The sequence below is a fragment of the Pipistrellus hanaki genome, assembly GCF_964339955.1.
Source record: "Pipistrellus hanaki genome assembly, chromosome: 5".
Taxonomy (NCBI): domain Eukaryota; kingdom Metazoa; phylum Chordata; class Mammalia; order Chiroptera; family Vespertilionidae; genus Pipistrellus; species Pipistrellus hanaki.
This window is the reverse complement of record NC_140507.1, coordinates 101872400-101889081: the sequence shown is the minus strand read 5'-3', so window position 1 is coordinate 101889081 and position 16682 is coordinate 101872400. Positions and strand designations below refer to the sequence as shown.

General features: G+C 56.6%; 1 protein-coding gene across 1 annotated transcript in view; it reads right to left on the bottom strand.

The window, feature by feature from the left end:
- The window catches only part of MYOZ2 (myozenin 2), a 34284-nt gene extending 31469 nt beyond the window's left edge, over positions 1–2815 (bottom strand). The window contains exon 1 of the mRNA XM_084883439.1: positions 2630–2815. The gene's annotated coding sequence lies outside the window, so the exon portion shown is untranslated. The remainder of the gene's footprint in view (positions 1–2629) is intronic.
- Positions 2816–16682: the final 13867 nt, after the last annotated feature.

Sequence of the window (16682 nt, the reverse complement as noted above, 5' to 3'; positions counted from 1 at the left end):
CACACCGGTGCACCTTGCTTTTTTTAGAAGAAAAGTTAGGTTGTGCTCGTTAAAAAAGGCGCAGTTCCTGGTGATTCTCTTCTTGGTGGCGATGGTGTCCCAGTCGACCAAGGAGCCCGGACGCCCACCTGAAGCAAAACCTCTCTGGTTGGTTAGCACTCTGCCTGGTCCAGAAGGCCCGGTGCCCGCATGTCCTGCTGGGTCCTCATGTGTCCTCAGGGGTCCTCACAGGTCCTGTGGGTCCTCACAGGTTCTCCTGGGTCCTCATGTATCCTCATGGGTCCTCATGTGTCCTCATGTGTCCTTACAGGTCCTTGTGGGTCCTCACAGGTCCTTGTGGGTCCTCACAAGTTCTCCTGGGTCCTCATGTGTCCTCATGTGTCCTCACGGGTCCTCCTGGGCCCTCACCGGTCCTCCTGGGCCCTCACGGGTCCTCCTGGGTCCTCACGGGTCCTGTTGGGTGCTCACAGGTTCTCCTGGTTCCTCACAGGTCCTCATGGGTCCTAATGTGTCCTCACAGGTTCTCCTGGGTCCTTATGGGTCCTGTTGGGTGCTCACGGGTCCTCCTGGGTCCTCATGGGTTCTCCTGGGTCCTCACAGGTCTTCATGGGTCCTCATGTGTCCTCAGGGGTCCTCCTGGGTCCTCACAGGTTCTCCTGGATCCTCACGGGTTCTCCTGGGTCCTCATGGGTTCTGTTGGGTCCTCACGAGTCCTCCTGGGTTCTCACAGGTTCTCATGGGTCCTCATGTGTCCTCACAGGTTCTCCTGGGTCCTCACAGGTTCTCCTGGGTCCTCACAGGTTCTCCTGGGTCCTTACGGGTCCTGTTGGGTCCTCACGGGTCCTCCTGGGCCCTCACGGGTCTTCCTGGGTCCTCATGGGTCCTGTTGGGTCCTCACAGGTTCTCCTGGGTCCTCACAGGTTCTCCTGGGTCCTCACGGGTCCTGTTGGGTCCTCACGGGTCCTCCTGGGCCCTCACGGGTCCTCCTGGGCCCTCACGGGTTCTCCTGGGTCCTCATGTGTCCTCAGGGGTCCTCACAGGTTCTCCTGGGTCCTCACGATCCTGACAGGCCTGCTGTTTGTTAGCGGCTCGCAGGAGCAGGGAGGTCACTGATGGTGACGCTGATAACCAAGGACGCACTGGGCCTACACTGTCTACATGCTGTGTCATCTGACCCGATCGGTGGGCCTGGAGGTGAGCGGCCTTCCCACAGCCTCACAGGAGCCCTGGAGGAAGCCTGGGGCTCACCCCCGACGCTGGACTCTAGCTCCTATGCCTGCTCCAGTCAGCGGGCTCCTTTCTCTGTAAAAGCTGGGTTTTCTTAGGGAATAAGACCAGGGTAGAGGATTATTTTCTGTATACGTTTACACACCACTTGCCTGGCTATTATAGGAGTGCCGCTAATGGATTCCATGCACAGCAAGTACCAGCATGTGAAAGTGAATTAGACAGGAAACTCAACAACGAAACATTCTAAATTATAACAAATGTATACCGCTTTATGCCGTTTAAGAGAGTTCTTATCTTTTTTTTTTTATTGCTTTCAGAGAGGAAGGGAGAGGGGGAGAGAGACAGAACATCAATGATGAGAATCATTGAACAGCTGCCTCCTGCACTCCCCACACTGAGGATGGATGGAGCACACAACCCAGGCCTGTGCTCTGACCAGGAACCAAGCTGTGACCTCCTGGTTCATAGGTCGGTGCTCAGCCACTGAGCTGTGCTGGCCGGGTGCTTTAGAGCGATCTTCCGGGAACATTGCTCTGTTGCCTTTTCGAGGGCTGTGGCCGGGGTGGAGTGCTGCCTGAGAGAGTGAACAGGCCTGGCGTACAGGGCACGCGCACATCCATTGAGAGCTGGCCTCCAAGGCAGAGTGCCCGGAGGAGCGGGCGCCAGAACCTAGGCTGAGGACTCGGCTCCTCCCAGACCAGGCTTTCCCCGAAGAGGGAGTGAAGGAGTGGACGGGTGTGTGTGTGTGTGTGTGTGTGTGTGTGTGTGCAGGTGCTGATCACTGCGGAGGTGCAGGCGTGAGGCTGAGGCCCCTGTTGGGAGGGAGGCGGCCATGGCAACGTGGGCGGGTGTGGGTAGGAGGCTGTGCTGTTCGGAGCCTGCAGGAGGAGCCCATGGAGACACAAGCCCGGGCTCACTCTCGCCCGTGGCCAGTGCTGGTCTGAGTCCCGGCCGCAGCAGAGGCTGGGGACCTGGTGTAAACGAAGGAGAAGCCGTGTTAATCGCTGCACAAGCATGGAAAGCGGGCGGTCCAGGGTGTGGGCGGAAAGGGGCCGCACGCTGACCGGACCAGCTCGGGGCAGGCCTACTTGGGATCTGGCAGACTCGGAGACCCACAGTCACCACAAGGGCGGTCTGAAACTAAACTTCAGCCAGAACCGGTTGTGGCGGGTCGTCGCTCCAAGGTCCGTCTTTACCTTCGCTGAGCCTGTCTATGGTCTTTCTGCATCGACGATAACATGTCGTTGGAAGGTCAGAGTATTTCCCCCTTTTTCAGGGCCCCTCAAAGCACAGGCACATCTCTGCAGAGACCACAACCCCCTCGTTGTTACTGAGTTAACTGCAGACTGTGAGCTACCTGCACCCACCTGAGTAAAAGCAGCACGTGCCCATCATTTACCCTTTATCCAACCCCAGAGGTCTCCCCGCTCCGCTCTCTCCCACCTCCCTGATCCGTCACCCATGGAGTTCACGCAGCCGCTTCGGCCTCCTCCTCGCCCTCCTTGCCGACGTGTCAAACCGCCCTTCCCCGGAGCACCGTCCCAGCCGCTGAGGTTCTGCTTCCCGGCAGCTGTCCACCCTTTGGCTCACACAGTCACGAAGCTCTTACAGAGTGAGTGCGTTCTCACGTTAACAGGGAAATGACTCACTTGATGGGCATGAGGCCCGGGTCCGGAGAGGGCGCTTCATCGCACCCGCAGGCCAGGCGGAAGGGCCGTCTTCCTTCAGGCTCAGGGCGTCCACTCCCACGGCCGCCGGGAGTGGGCCTGGCGCACCCAGCAAGAATCCGGTGAGTGCGCGATGCTGGCTCTCTGCTGGTCCGGGAGACGCTGCCGCTGGGGGGCGCCCTTTCCTGCACGCGCTGGTTCGATGTGTGTCTTCTGGCATTTGGACCCTGAAAGAGACATCAGTGATACAGGGGACAGCACAGAGCCCGCTGCCACCCCGAGGAGGGTCATCTGACTGAGTCTCCAGAAATCAGAGAGGGCTTCCCAGAGGAGGCGGGCTCTGTGTGTGTGTGTGGCAAGCATGTCAAACCCGCGGCCCGCAGGCCACATGCCTCGTTTGACATGCTTGGTGCACGCACGCCCAAGCCGAGGCGGGGCTGTCTTATTTTCGTCAGGATGGGCTCAGGTGAACTAAGGTGGGCAGGACTGGCCCCGAGAAACCCGCCCCTTCTTCTAGACCCCTTCGCCCTCCCGCCAAGAGAGAAGCTGTGCAGGGCAGGCGGCCTGAGGGATGATCGCAGTCCGAGGACCCTCCACACGTTGGTTCTGAGCCGCTGGACCGAGGGCCTGTGTGTCAGTCCCGCATCAGCGGCCGCCAGCAGGAGAGACTGGGGGGGTGTGTGTGTGGGGGGGGGGGGGAAGACACGCCCAGACGCGAGTCATGTTGCCTGTCACAGCCCCCCACCCCCCCCCACAGCGTGCTCATCAGCAGAGAAACTTGTATTGTGGCCCATGTGTTTAATTGGTACAAAAAATATGGACTCAGCTGAAACCGGTTTGGCTCAGTGGATAGAGCGTCAGCCTGCGGACTGAAAGGTCCCAGGTTCGATTCCGGTCAAGGGCATGTACCTTGGTTGCGGGCACAAGCCCAGTGGGGAGTGTGCAAGAGGCAGCTGATGGATGATTCTCTCTCATTGATGTTTATAACTCTTATCCCTCTCTCTTCCTCTCTGTAAAAAAAAAAAAAAAAAAAAAAAAAAAAAAAAAAAAAATGAATAAAATATATATTTTTAAAATGGACTCCGACTGCGTGGAGTAAGGAGTCCTGAGGAGGACGTGCTTGCCCATTCCACAGAAACACCGGCTATCTTCTCCAGAAAATGCCTTTTGTCGTGCTGATCCGTAACTTAGACAGGAGGGCCAGCTGTCCGTTTCTTATGAAACAAAGTGAATTTTGTTTCTCCTTTGACTTGATGTTTTCAATGGTTGGACCTACATCTGGCTCATGTGTCTGTTTACATTTGACCTGGTGACCTTGAACCAACCTGCTAACGCTCAGGACGCCTCTCCAGGGCTCTGAGCGTGCACCAGGGTCTCCGCCAGGTCACAGCAGCTTCCAGGAACCTGTGAGTCTGGGGCCAGCTCTGAACAGGTGTCTCTCTGTAAAGCATTTCACGTGTTCCAGATGCCTCATCAGCCCTGAGCGCTCCTCACAGCCACGCTGAGGGAGTGTTACCATGTCAGCCATTTCAGTGAAGAAAGCAGGACGGGAGGGAGCGGCCTGACGCAGGGGCTGCGGGGGCATCACAGGAGGGCTGCCTGGCCCTCGGGGGCATGTTTGTGCGAATCTTGGGAAGACCCCGCCTCGTCCCATGTGCCTCCAGCTCCTGGATGTGCTGACCGAGCTCAGTGGCCACGTGGCCGAAGCGGAGCGTCACCCCTCGCGCTCCCCCCCCCCTGCCCAGGGCAGTGTTTCCTCCCTGGAGCCTCCTCTCTAGTGGGAGCTGGTCCTGCCGGAGCCAGAGGAAGCCATGGAGAGTCATCTCATCACCATAAGACATAGGGCGCTCTGGGCCTGGGAAGGAAACCGGTATGCAAATGAGATGCCCACAGGGACCTGGCAGCCTTCATGGCCTGACCCACTTCCTCGATGACAACTGTGGTTTTTGTCCTGCTTGGCTGGTGTCCTGAGCTTAAGTTAATTCTTTGGGTTTTTCTTTTTGTTTGTTTGTTTGTTTTACATTTTTATTGATTTGAGAGAGAGAGAGAGAGAGAGAGAGAGAGAGAGAAATAGAGAGAGAGAGAAACATCAATGATGAGAGAGAATCATTGATGGGCTGCCTCCTGCACGCCCCACACTGGGGATCAAGCCTGCAACCCAAGCATGTGCCCTGATGGGGAATTGAACCCTGACCTCCTGGTTCATAGGTTGATGCTCAACCACTGAGCCATGCTGCCAGGCCTAAGCTACTCCTACTATTATAGTAATTGGGTTTTGGCAGCTTTCACATCGCCCTGAATAGCACAGCTGTGAGGGGGCAGGACCAGGGTTCGGATGGATTCTACTCCAGTTTCCAGGCTGTTTCCACCAAACCATGGTACCCGCCGTGCCCCACCATGGGCTCCTCCATCCGTCCCTCGCGTCGTTCATGCTGATGAGACCAACACAGCTGCAGGTGGCGTTCCTGGTCTCTCAGCTCTGGGATTCACGTCCCCAGATGATCCTGGGCGGCTGTTTGTGGAAAGAAAACAAACACCCAGTGGCCTCAGGCTCACCTGTCTGGCTGAGGTTAGATTGTTTGTTTCTTGCACGTTTAGAACTTACCAGCAGGCCTCAGATCCCATCCCCGCCCTCCCGCTCCCCGCCCCCGCTCCCTTGGAATAATCAAAGCCAAAGAGGGGGAAGCAGGAAGGACTTTTCCAATCGGGGCTTTATGGTCTCCCAGAAGAGTTAATTTTGGAACGGCAGCCAGCTCGTCTGGCTCAACGACATCCTTTGTCCGTCTAGGTCACGAGGATAAGAAGCTCCTGCTTCCTGACTGACAGGATGCAGCTGGGCGAGGAGCGCACATGCATCCGAGCAGCACGTGTCCAGCGTCTCCCAAGACCTTCTCCGAGCCACAGGTGTCATCTCCGGAGATCCTCTCTCCGGCCCTTCACATGCTACCTCCCGAGACCGCTCGGTGCATTCCCTGTATTTCAAGGAAAACCTCGGTTATTTTGCTCTCACGGAGTCCGTGAGCAAGAATCCCTATTCCCAATGTGAAAGAAAAGAGCCACATGCTGACCTGACAAGCTCAGGGAAGGCCTGCATGGCTGTCTTGCAAACCCAGAGACCTAAGATAACCACAACAGATGGTTTGAAAATTAAATATCCAACAGGTTATAGTAGGTAGTCATGTCCCAGATATTTCACCTGACTAAGATCAACTTTGATCTTGTACTGAGCCCCTCTGCCTTCCCGCATCTAAGATAACATATCTGAGAGATGTCTGGGTAACCTGTAACTTCCTTTTTACCCCGGACCCCTCAGGGCACAACAAATGGCCTCAAGACATTCCTCATTGTTATTGTTATCAAGTTAATTGTCAACTGTTACTTACGTTAGAGTATCCTGTATCCATCTCTGTAAAAGAAGCTCCTGTCCATAATTTCACCTTTTACCCTATCCCAGAGGTGTCCCCCCCTTCGCTCTGTCCCACCTCCCTAATCTATCACCAATGAATTTCATGTAACTCACCTACGTCCCCTTCCTTTGATTGCAATGTATAAATATAGAAATGTAATCCACCATTCTCCGGAGCATTATCTCAATCCATTGAGGTTCTGCTTCCCGGCATATGTCGACAGTTAGGCTCAAATAAACTCACAAAAAAATCTTTACAGGTTTCAATGTTTTTTTTCGTTAACACTAAAAAAGTTTATGTATGCAGAAAGAGTATCTGTGTGTTTATATACACACTAGTAGCCCTGTGCACAGATCCATGCACCAGTAGCTCGCCAGTAGCTCACTGGCTCCCTCCTTAGCTCTCTGCCTGCTGCCCAGCCCTCCTGTAGCCCCCCTACCATCCCCCTATTACCTTGCTGCCCTGGCCCTCCTGTAGCTCTCTGCCGCCCGCTTGTCACTCGCTATCCCACCCTCCTGCTGACCGTGATCTGGTCATTATGAGGTGGGTCATTACGCTTCACGATGTAATGACCATTTGCACATTACGTCTTCAATATATAGGATAATGATATAGTGTGTGTATAATTAATATAGACTGTCTTTAATAAGTTGCAAGATTTTTGTGTGTGTGTGTAAAAATACCACACTGAATTTAAGAACCTTTTGTTTGTTTGTTTTGCTAATCCTCACACAAGAATGAGTTCCCATTGATGTTTAGGGAGAGTGGGAGAGAGAGGGGAAGACAGAGGGAAACATTGATGTGGGAGAAACACATCAATCGATTGCCTCCTGCATGGGTCCTGACCAGGAATCAAACCCAGGACCCTCTGGTCCGCAGGCCAACGTTCTATCCCGCTCGGGCGAAGGGCCGTTTCCAAGCCCCATCACCCTGGTTATAATCTTCACCGTCACCCTGTGATTAGCGAGTCCCTGTTAGCTCTATTCGGTGAGGGGAAGGGCGCATTTAAAGGGCTACACACGCACTCTGCAGTGGTGCTGACAATTAAAGGCTGTGCGTTCATGACCAGGTCATTCCTGCCCAGCTGACCATGGACATTTCCAGGTGGCGTCTCCACCGAGCTGATCACACATGGCCACAGCGGCCATGACGGCACAGACACCCACGTCACATCGGTGCTCAGAGAAGGACTACAAAGCCAAGCCCATCCTGAGGTCTGTCAGCCCATCAGAGAGAGTGAGCGGAGCCCAGGGGGGACTGAGAGGTCAGGTGGAAACAGCCGTGTCCTCTCTGCCGTGTCCTCTCTGCCGTGTCCTCATTGCCCTGTCCTATCACGTTGTAGGGCGTGGGCTGGGCTGGGCGCCCGCTCAGGGGGAGTGGTCTCACTCCTAGCCCAGCTACAGCTCCTGGTGCCACCAACAGAGGCATCGAAGGCCAAAGGAGCAAACGGCAGACACGGTCGGAGGGGGGAGACCTGGCCTGGGGCAGGTGTCACCTGGTTTGGGCACCTTCCTTGCAGCTCCGTGCTACTCGGTTCTCGTTGCCAGTCACCTGCTTTCTCAGGCCCTGGTCAGGGTCAGGGAGTGTGGCGGGCGGGGAGGCGGCCCGGTGTCGGTCACAAGTGCCCTTTGTTTTATTTTTACTGCGCCCAGCACACAGGGCATGTAATTACGAGGCTGGACTATTTATACTCCGAGGCTAAAGAAGGTAAGGGCTCAGCCTCTGCTTGTTGTTCCTGCTTTTCCTGTGGCGTCCCTGTGCTAGATGCCAGCTGTGATCTGCCAGGCGGTGACCAAGAGCCTGTGTCTGGTGCACAGCAATCTCTTCGGGAAAACAGAAATGCCGTGTTTGGGGGTCTGAGGTAGCACATAGAAGTGCTGTGGACTTCGGTGCGGAATTCACATCTGTCCCAGAGAGAGGTGAATCCACACAGTGCGTGTGGCGCCTGCTCTGAGCTCGGTGGATATTGTGAGGAATCGGAGACGTTCCTTCTGCCAGAAGAGGGGTTTGTGGGAAGCTCAGCGTGGCCGGAAAGTAGATTCAGAAAGTGGTTCAGAAAGCTGAACGGCACGTCATGGCTGTGCTTTGTCCTCACGTAGAAAGACCAAGTCCCATCATGCATTGCACACTGCGCTCACTGCTGTGCACGGAGTTCACGGGTCCTGTCCACACACGTCCTTTTCTGCTTTAACACGCACAGCAGCAGGCACGTAGTGAACCTCCCTCACAGCAGCAGGCACGTAGGGGACCTCTCAACCCCATTTTGCAAGTGCAAAGTCTGAGACCTTCGGGTTTAAGCTGGTCCTCCACCTCCCGCCAGCTGGCAGCACTGGGGTGAGGCCAGGCTGTGGACTCAGCTCCTCTGACCTAACTCCTGCTCCTCCCGCATTAAAAGCAATAATCAGCTGAAACCAGTGTGGCTCAGTGGATAGAGTGTCGGCCTGCGAACTGAAAGGTCCCAGGTTCGATTCTGGTCAAGGGCATGTACCTTGGTTGCGGGCACATCCCCAGTAGGAGGTGTGCAAATGGCAGCTGATCGATGATTCTCTCTCATTGATGTTTCTAACTCTCTGTCCCTCTCTCTTCCTTTCTGTAAAAAAATCAACAATATATATAAAATCAATAATCAAACAGTGTTTGACATCTCTGTTGTGGAAAATTTCTAGCCCTGCCTGGAGCCCTCCTTCTCTCTGGCCATGTCTGAACCCCACGACCGGAGGGCTGCCTCCTGAGCTAACGCAAGGACTGGCTCCGTGTGGGCCGAGCTTGGCCGTGAAAGGAGCAGCTCAGGACACGGTGGTGCCACACAGTGCCGGACTCAGAGTGGACACTGGCGCCTTATCCTCGCCCGGACAAACGGGACAAAGAGCCACAGTGTGAGCCCCGCTGCTGGGGGAAGAGGGAACCCAGTTTCTGGAATCGGCGCTGGCAGTGCCCGAGCTGAGCCAGCCCAGAGAGAACGTTCTGGAGGGCGCGTTCCTCACCCGCAGGGGCGATGCCAGGATGAAGAATGGATTGCTTTGGCTTCGTGCACCTTCTTGTTTTCTTGGCCGCTGGTTGCTGGGAGCCGCTGATAACCCAGAAAGGAACTCTCGTGTTTTCAGGGCTTCTGGCATTAGGTCATTGTTCCTGATGGAAGGAAGTGGAGTGCCTGGGGCGTGAGCCACTTCTCCGGATTACTCCGTGACTCACTGCTGGGCAGGAAGGGAGCAGGGCGTCCTGGTTACGGGCGCCGTCTCCGGAGACCGTCCGCCCGCGCCCCGCCGCGCCTGCGCCCCGGCCTCCTGGGAGCTCAGGCGGCGTGTTCTGCGTGTGACGCTGCTCCCATGGAGCCGGTAGCATGAGCTGAGACGGGGGCACTCGGACCTCCTGGTTTCATGCTGAGGTCACAGCTCAGGGCCCTGTCAGCTGTTAATTTCTCTGCACAGACGGTGGTCCCTTGAGAACGGATGGTCCCTGAGACAAAGGTTTGGAAGGTCAGATAGCCCATGGCCAGGGTTGGGAGTGAGACAGGGTGACCGCGGCCCACGGGCCCTGCCAGATGTGGGGTGAGGTTTCAAGAGAGACTCTGCCGCTCCGCCTCCCACAGGCATCGCTGTGGTCAGACCTCCCTAAGGCCTGACATGCAGCTCGCACACTGGCCTCTGCCCTCCGCCTGCGGGACTTCTCTCCCAGGCGGTTACCGGCACCTGTAATGACATCGTCCACTTCCCTGTCCCCTCCCACTCGCACACAGGAGGTGAGGGAGGGTTTGCAGCCAGATCATCTACCATCTGTCTAATAAAACTTTTTAAAATTTTATTTTTATTGATTTCAGAGAGGAAGGGAGAGGGAGAGAGAGAGAGAGAAGCATCAGTGATGAGAACCATTGATGGGCTGCCTCCTGCACGCCCCACAGTGGGGATCAAGCCAGCAACCTGGGCCTGTGCCCTGACCGGGAATCAAACCTTGGTGTCCTGGTTCATAGGTTGAGGTTCAACCCCTGAGCCATGCCGGACAGGCTGTTTAATAAAACCTATGGGAGTACAGCCACGGCCGTCTGTTGCCTTCAATGGCAGCTGTGGTGCTGGGGCGACAGGTTAGGCAGTGCTGACAGTGAGAGCCTGGGCACGGAGCCCTCCATGGCACTGGTGGGCCGACCCGGTGCCAGGCATAAGGCAGGACGGGGAAGGGATCCGCGTTGTCCCTGCCGAGGCCCCGGCGCCTGGTAGAGTGTGGCCCGGCAGCCGGAGGGTTTGGTGCCACAGAAGGTGGTGACCAGGACCACCTGTGCCATCCTGCTCCGTCCTCCTCCCTCCCTCTCCCCTCACTCTCTCCTCTGGTTTCCTCCTCCCGTCAAAGTCTTCTTCATGGCCCAGACTTCCCACCTGGAGGAAAATCCCTAACACTTGCTAAACACATCCTGTAACTAGAAGGTTAGGTTAGAGCCGTGGTCAGCACACTGTGGCTCGAGAGCCACATGCGGCTCTTTGGCCCCTTGAGTGTGGCTCTTCCACAAAACACCACGGCCCGGGCGAGTCTATGTTGAAGTGGTGGCATTAGAAGTTTAAGTTTAAAAAATGTGGCTCTCAGAAGAGATTTCAATTGTTGTGCTGTTGATGTTTGGCTCTGTTGACTAATGAGTTTGCCGACCACTGGGTTAGGGAATTGGAGGGGGCAGCAATAGTATTAAAAATGTGTCCATTTTTTTTTTCTTTGCCAGTGTCTGTCTTATTGTGTTCGTTTCAGAGCAAAAACAGTCAGGAAGAAATTATATTTTTAAAATATGTTTTTATTGATTTCGGAGAAGAAGGGAGAAAGGAAGAGAGCTAGAGACTGGGGATCGAGGCTGCACCCTGGGCACATGTCCTGACCAGGAATCAAACCCTGACTCCTGGTTGGTTCATAAGTCAAAGTTCAACCACTGAGCCAAGCTGGCTGGCAAACTATATCTCTTTTCATAGTCATTCTTCGCAATAGTTACCTAGCATACTGCTTGATACCCTTGGTTATTTTTGGTATAATGTTGAGATTTTTTTAAATCTTTTTTTTTTAAACTTCATACTTTATGAAGTTTTATTTTTATGGAGTAATTCCCTTTTCCATTTTGTTGACTGAGCACTGACTATTATTAATGTGCTGACCGCCCCTCCTTCAAAACGTAACCTCACTGGACACATGCAGTCCTTTTGAAGTCACGACTGATTCAAGCCAGAGATGCCCTTGGGCTCTTGTAGACGTGGATCAGAACCAGCCCGAGAGACTAAGCTTCCTACGCCCACACGTAAAGCGAGAGAAAACGGACAGGTCCCTGCCGGACGTTCCCCTGGTGACTCAGGTGCGTGGCCCGAGGGTCTGGGAGGCAGGGCGGCATTGCCTGGACTGTGGATGGAATCTTAAGAGTGTGTTTGTGTGTTGGTTTTTTAACTTAAAAAAAAAAAAGTATTGATTTCAGAGAGGAAGGGAGGAGAGAAAGATAGACACATCAATGATGAGAGAGAATCATTGACCGGTTGCCTCCTGTATGCCCCTCCTGGGAATTAAGCCTGCAATCTGGGCATGTGCCCTGACCGGGAATTCAACCCTGACTTCCTGGTTCATAGGTCGACATTCAACCACTCTACAAGTCTGGGCTCCGTGCTGGCCAGGCATCTTAGAGCATGTCTTTGAAAGAGGAGGTCCAAACCCTCATGTGTCCAAACATAATCTCGAGGGTGAGCGATTGCCCGTACAGGGAATCCTAGACATGGGAACACAGACAAAGGTGAACGCACACGATTGTTCACGTGCTGTGACCAGCAGTGCTCACGTCTGTGATTTGCTTCTTATGCCCGAGAGGGCTGTGGCGCCCCGCAGTGTGGCCTGCCGCTGCCCAGTCCTGAGTGACCGTGAGGATGCCGGACCTCCGCTGTGCCCAGTGTAAGGTTTGAGGCACAGGAAACTGACCACCGAGACGTGTTGAAGTTTATTCCCCAGTAATGAGTGGGACTCATTTGGACGTAGAGAAGTCAGAATTGAAGGAGTGGAGCGGGGAGAAAGGACCCAGCAGGGCTGCCTCCACAGAGGAAGATGGAGAGAGCAGCACATGGCTGGTCTGGGTGTCATTTTAAGGGGAGGAACAGGAAGGGGTGGGTTCCAGGGCACTTCGACACACGCTGATTGGTGGTTCAATGTCTTGGGGATGTCTCTGTGACAGATGCCAGTAATGTCATAACTCCGCCCACCAGCTGGCGGGAGGGAGGATCTCATACCCGGCCTCCACCTCGTGGCTATGATGGGTGGGGGCTCACTCCGACGGGTCTCTGGTCCACAGTCACCCCACCTGCAGCTCCATGGGCCCCACTCACAGCCTGTGTGGGGCTCCTGAGTAGTGCCCATGGCACAGAGCCCCCGTGGAATGTTTATCACCAAAGGTCTAAATGCAGGTCTCAGTTTACCTCAAAACGTAAAATGGGTGCATGATAAAATGTTATCTTCAATAAGAGTGGCATTTCCAAGTAACTTTGATGTAGCCTCATTTAAAAAAAAAATTGTATTCATTTCAGAGGAAAGGAGAGGAAGAGAGAGATAGAAACATCCATGATGAGAGAGATAGAAACATCCATGATGAGAGAGAATCATTCATCAGCTGCCTCCTGCATGTTCCCTTATTGGGGATTGAGAACGAAACCTAGGCATGTGCCCTTGACTGGAATTGAACCCGGGACCCTTCAGTCCTCAGGCCGATGCTCTATCCACTGAGCCAAACCAACCAGGGCACCCCATTTTCTCATTATGAGGCTGGTACAGATGGCTAAGACTGTGGAAAATCAGAAGATAAATCTACACCACGTGACAAAAAGTGTTTTCCAACTGCTGTTTTTCTGCCTTGCCTTTGCGTTCCAGTGGAGTGTTTGCTTGTTTTCCATGAATCTCCCTCAGCAGGTCCAGGAGAAGCGTGTTTATCCTCTGGGGGGCATGGAGCTGCCTGCTGCGTGACAGAGGTGATGCAAGAGGAAGGAATCGCTCCCCGGAGTGAGGAGCCAAGCCGGGCCTGCCCAGGGAGGGCGCCCCGTCAGGTGACCTCTCTGGGGTTTGGTTCCCTCTGAGCCAGGGGCGGCTGGTGGCTGGATGAGGGGTCCCCTGCCCTTCCAGATGAGTATCCCACGCGCTGTTTCAGGGCCTCTGGGGCGGCTGTGGAGACAGGACCAGCTGGGAGGTGTACATGCCTCGTGCCGGCATCAAGGCTTCCTTTCCAGATTGCCTCAGAGTGAGGGTGAAACGAAGCGCATTCCACTTGAAAAGTCATACGTACAGCACGCAGACTCAGAGGACCGTGTGGGGCAGCCAGCGGGGAGGGGATGGGGAAGAGGAGAGGCTGCTCGGGCGGTGGGCCCAGGAGCAGGAGAGGTTCTGTTGGGGTGCACACTGGAAACCTGTGTGGTTTTGTGAACCCAGGCCACCCCGATAAATTCAACTTCAAGAAAAGAAACACACACACAAATAAATAAATAAATAAATAAATAAATAAATAAATAAATGTCTAAGCAAGTACAAAAACACCAGCCAAAACTGGTGTGGCTCAGTGGATAGAGTATCGGCCTGCGGACTGAAGGGTCCCAGGTTCGATTCAGGTCGAGGGCATGTACCTTGGTTGCCGGCACATCCCCAGTAGGAGGTGCGCAAGAGGCAGCTGATTGATGTTTCTCTATCATCGGTGTTTCTAGCTCTCTGTCCCTCTCCCTTCCTCTCTATAAAAAGTCAATAAAATATTTCTTAAAAACTACAAAAACGTTTTTTAAAAAGAAGTCCCGTTAGGCACTCGGGGACATACCTCCGTGCTGAGCAGAGGAGCCTGGCAGACATAAAAGACATAAAAAGGTACAATTCCTCCCACAGAGCAGCAGACATCCTACATGTAATTAAACCAATTACATTCGTTATTAAAATAGACAATCCCTTTTTAAAAAGAGTTTCTCTGCTTCTTTGTCTTTTGTTATCCCTGAGGCACACCCGCCATAGGGTCAGTGAGAGAACGTTTGTGAACAGCCAGCTTCCCTAAAGAGAGGCCAGCTCGGTGGAATCCACAGCAGGGCAGGGCCAAAGCCCCGACCCTGCCTGGCTGGCCTCCCAGGGCTGCACTAAATTCCCTGGCAACTGGTCTCTGTCTTTCTCCTCTCAGCAGCTTCTCCTCAGAGAGGAGCGTGACAGTGCATGACTCTGTGAACGCAAATCTCAGCCCTGCCACGCCCATCCATCAGGAACCTGGACTCAGCAGCCCATACAGCCTGTGAGGCAGCCGACCACCTGGCAACCAGCTACCCGGCCACCCGCCCGGCCACACGGCCACCTGGCCACCTGGCCACTCAGCCACCCAGCCACCCGGCCACCTGCCCAACCGCCTACCCGGCCATCAGACCAACCGACCAACCGGCCACCCGGCCACTCGGCCACCCGACCACCCGACCATCCGGCCACCCGGCCACTGGGCATTCCGGCCACACTACCATACGACCACATGGCCACCCGGTTACCTGACCACCTGACCACCCAACCACCAAGCCACCGGCTACCCGGCCACCTGGCCACGAGCCACCCTGCCACCTGGCCAAACGGACACACGGCCACCCACCACCCGGCCACCCGGGCACCCGGCCACCGGGCCGCCTGACCACATGGCCATTCGGCCAACGAGCCATCTGGCCACCTAGTCACGGGGCCGCCCAACCACCCAACCACGGGCTACAGGGCCACCCGTCCACTCAACCACCGACCACCCAACCACCCAGCCACCCAGACACTCGACCACCCGGCCACCGGGCCACCCGGCCACCCGGCCACACAGCCACACGGTGACTGGCCACCGGGCCACTCAGCTACCTGGCCACCCGGCCACTGGGCCACCCGGCCACCCGACCACCCGACCACGCGGCCACCCAGCCACCTGGCCACCCGGCCACCGGGCCACCCGTCCACCCGACCACACGACCAACCGGCCACCCGGCCACCCGATGACCCAACCACCCGACCATCCGGCCACCCAGCCACTGGGCCACCCGGCCACACGACCACACGACCACATGGCTACCTGACCACCCAACCACAAAGCCACCGGCCACCCGGCCACCTGGCCACCGGGCCACCCAACCACATGGCCATCCGGCCAACGAGCCACCTGGCCACACAGTCACCGGGCTGCCCGACCACCCAACCATGGGCCACCGGGCCACCCGTCCACCCAACCACCGGCCACCGGGCCACCCGGCCACCGGGCCACCGGCCACCTGACCACACGACCACCCAGCCACCCGGCCACCCGATCACCTGAACACACGGCCACCCAGCCAACCGGCCACTGGGCCAGCTGGACACGACCACACAGCCACACGGTGCCTGGCCACTGGGCCACTTAGCCACCTGGCCACCTGGCCACCCAACCACCTGACCACCCGGCCACCAGAACACCCGGCCACCAGGCTACCCGGCAACCGGACCACCTGGCCACCAGGCCACTAAACCACCCAGCCACCCACCCAACGGCCACCGGACCACCCGACCACCTGGCCACCCGCCAACAGGGCCACCCAGCCATCTGGCCACCTGGACACAGGGCCACAGAGCCACCCGGCCACCCAGCCACCCGACCACCAGGCCACCCAGCCACACGGCCACCGGGCCACCCGGCCACATGGCCACCGGGCCGCCCGACCACCCAGCCACCGGCCAACGGGCTACCCGATCACCCGACCATCCAGCCACCGAGCCACCTGGCCACCCGGCCACCGGGCCGCCTGACCACCCAACCAACGGACACCAGGCAACCTGTCCACCCGGCCACCCGACTACCCGGGCACTGAGCTACCCGGCCACCTGGCCACTGAGCCATTCAGCCACCCGGCCACCCAGCCACCTGGCCACCCAGCCAACGGGCCACCCGGCCACCAGACCACACGGCCACCCGGCCACCTGGCCACCCGGCCACATGACCACATGGCCACCCGGCCACCGTGCCATCTCGCCTCCGGGACTCTCAACCACCCAATCACCCGGCCACCTGGCCACTGGGCCACTCAGTCACCCGGCCAACAGACCACCCGGCCACCAGAACTCTGGGCCACCTGACCACCCGGCCACCCGGGCACCGAGCCACCGGCCACTCGGCTACATGGCCAGAGGGCCACTAAGCCACCAGGCCACCCGGCCACCCGGCCAACCGATTACCCGGCCACCAGACCATCCGGCCACCGGCCATCTGGCCACCGGGCCACTCAACCACCCGACCACCCGGCCACCTGGCCACTCAGCCACCCGGCCACCTGGCAACTGGGCCACTCAGTCACCCGGCCACCCAGCCACCCGGCCACCCGGCCACCAAGCCAACCGATTACCCGGCCACCCAGCCACATGGCCACACGGTGCC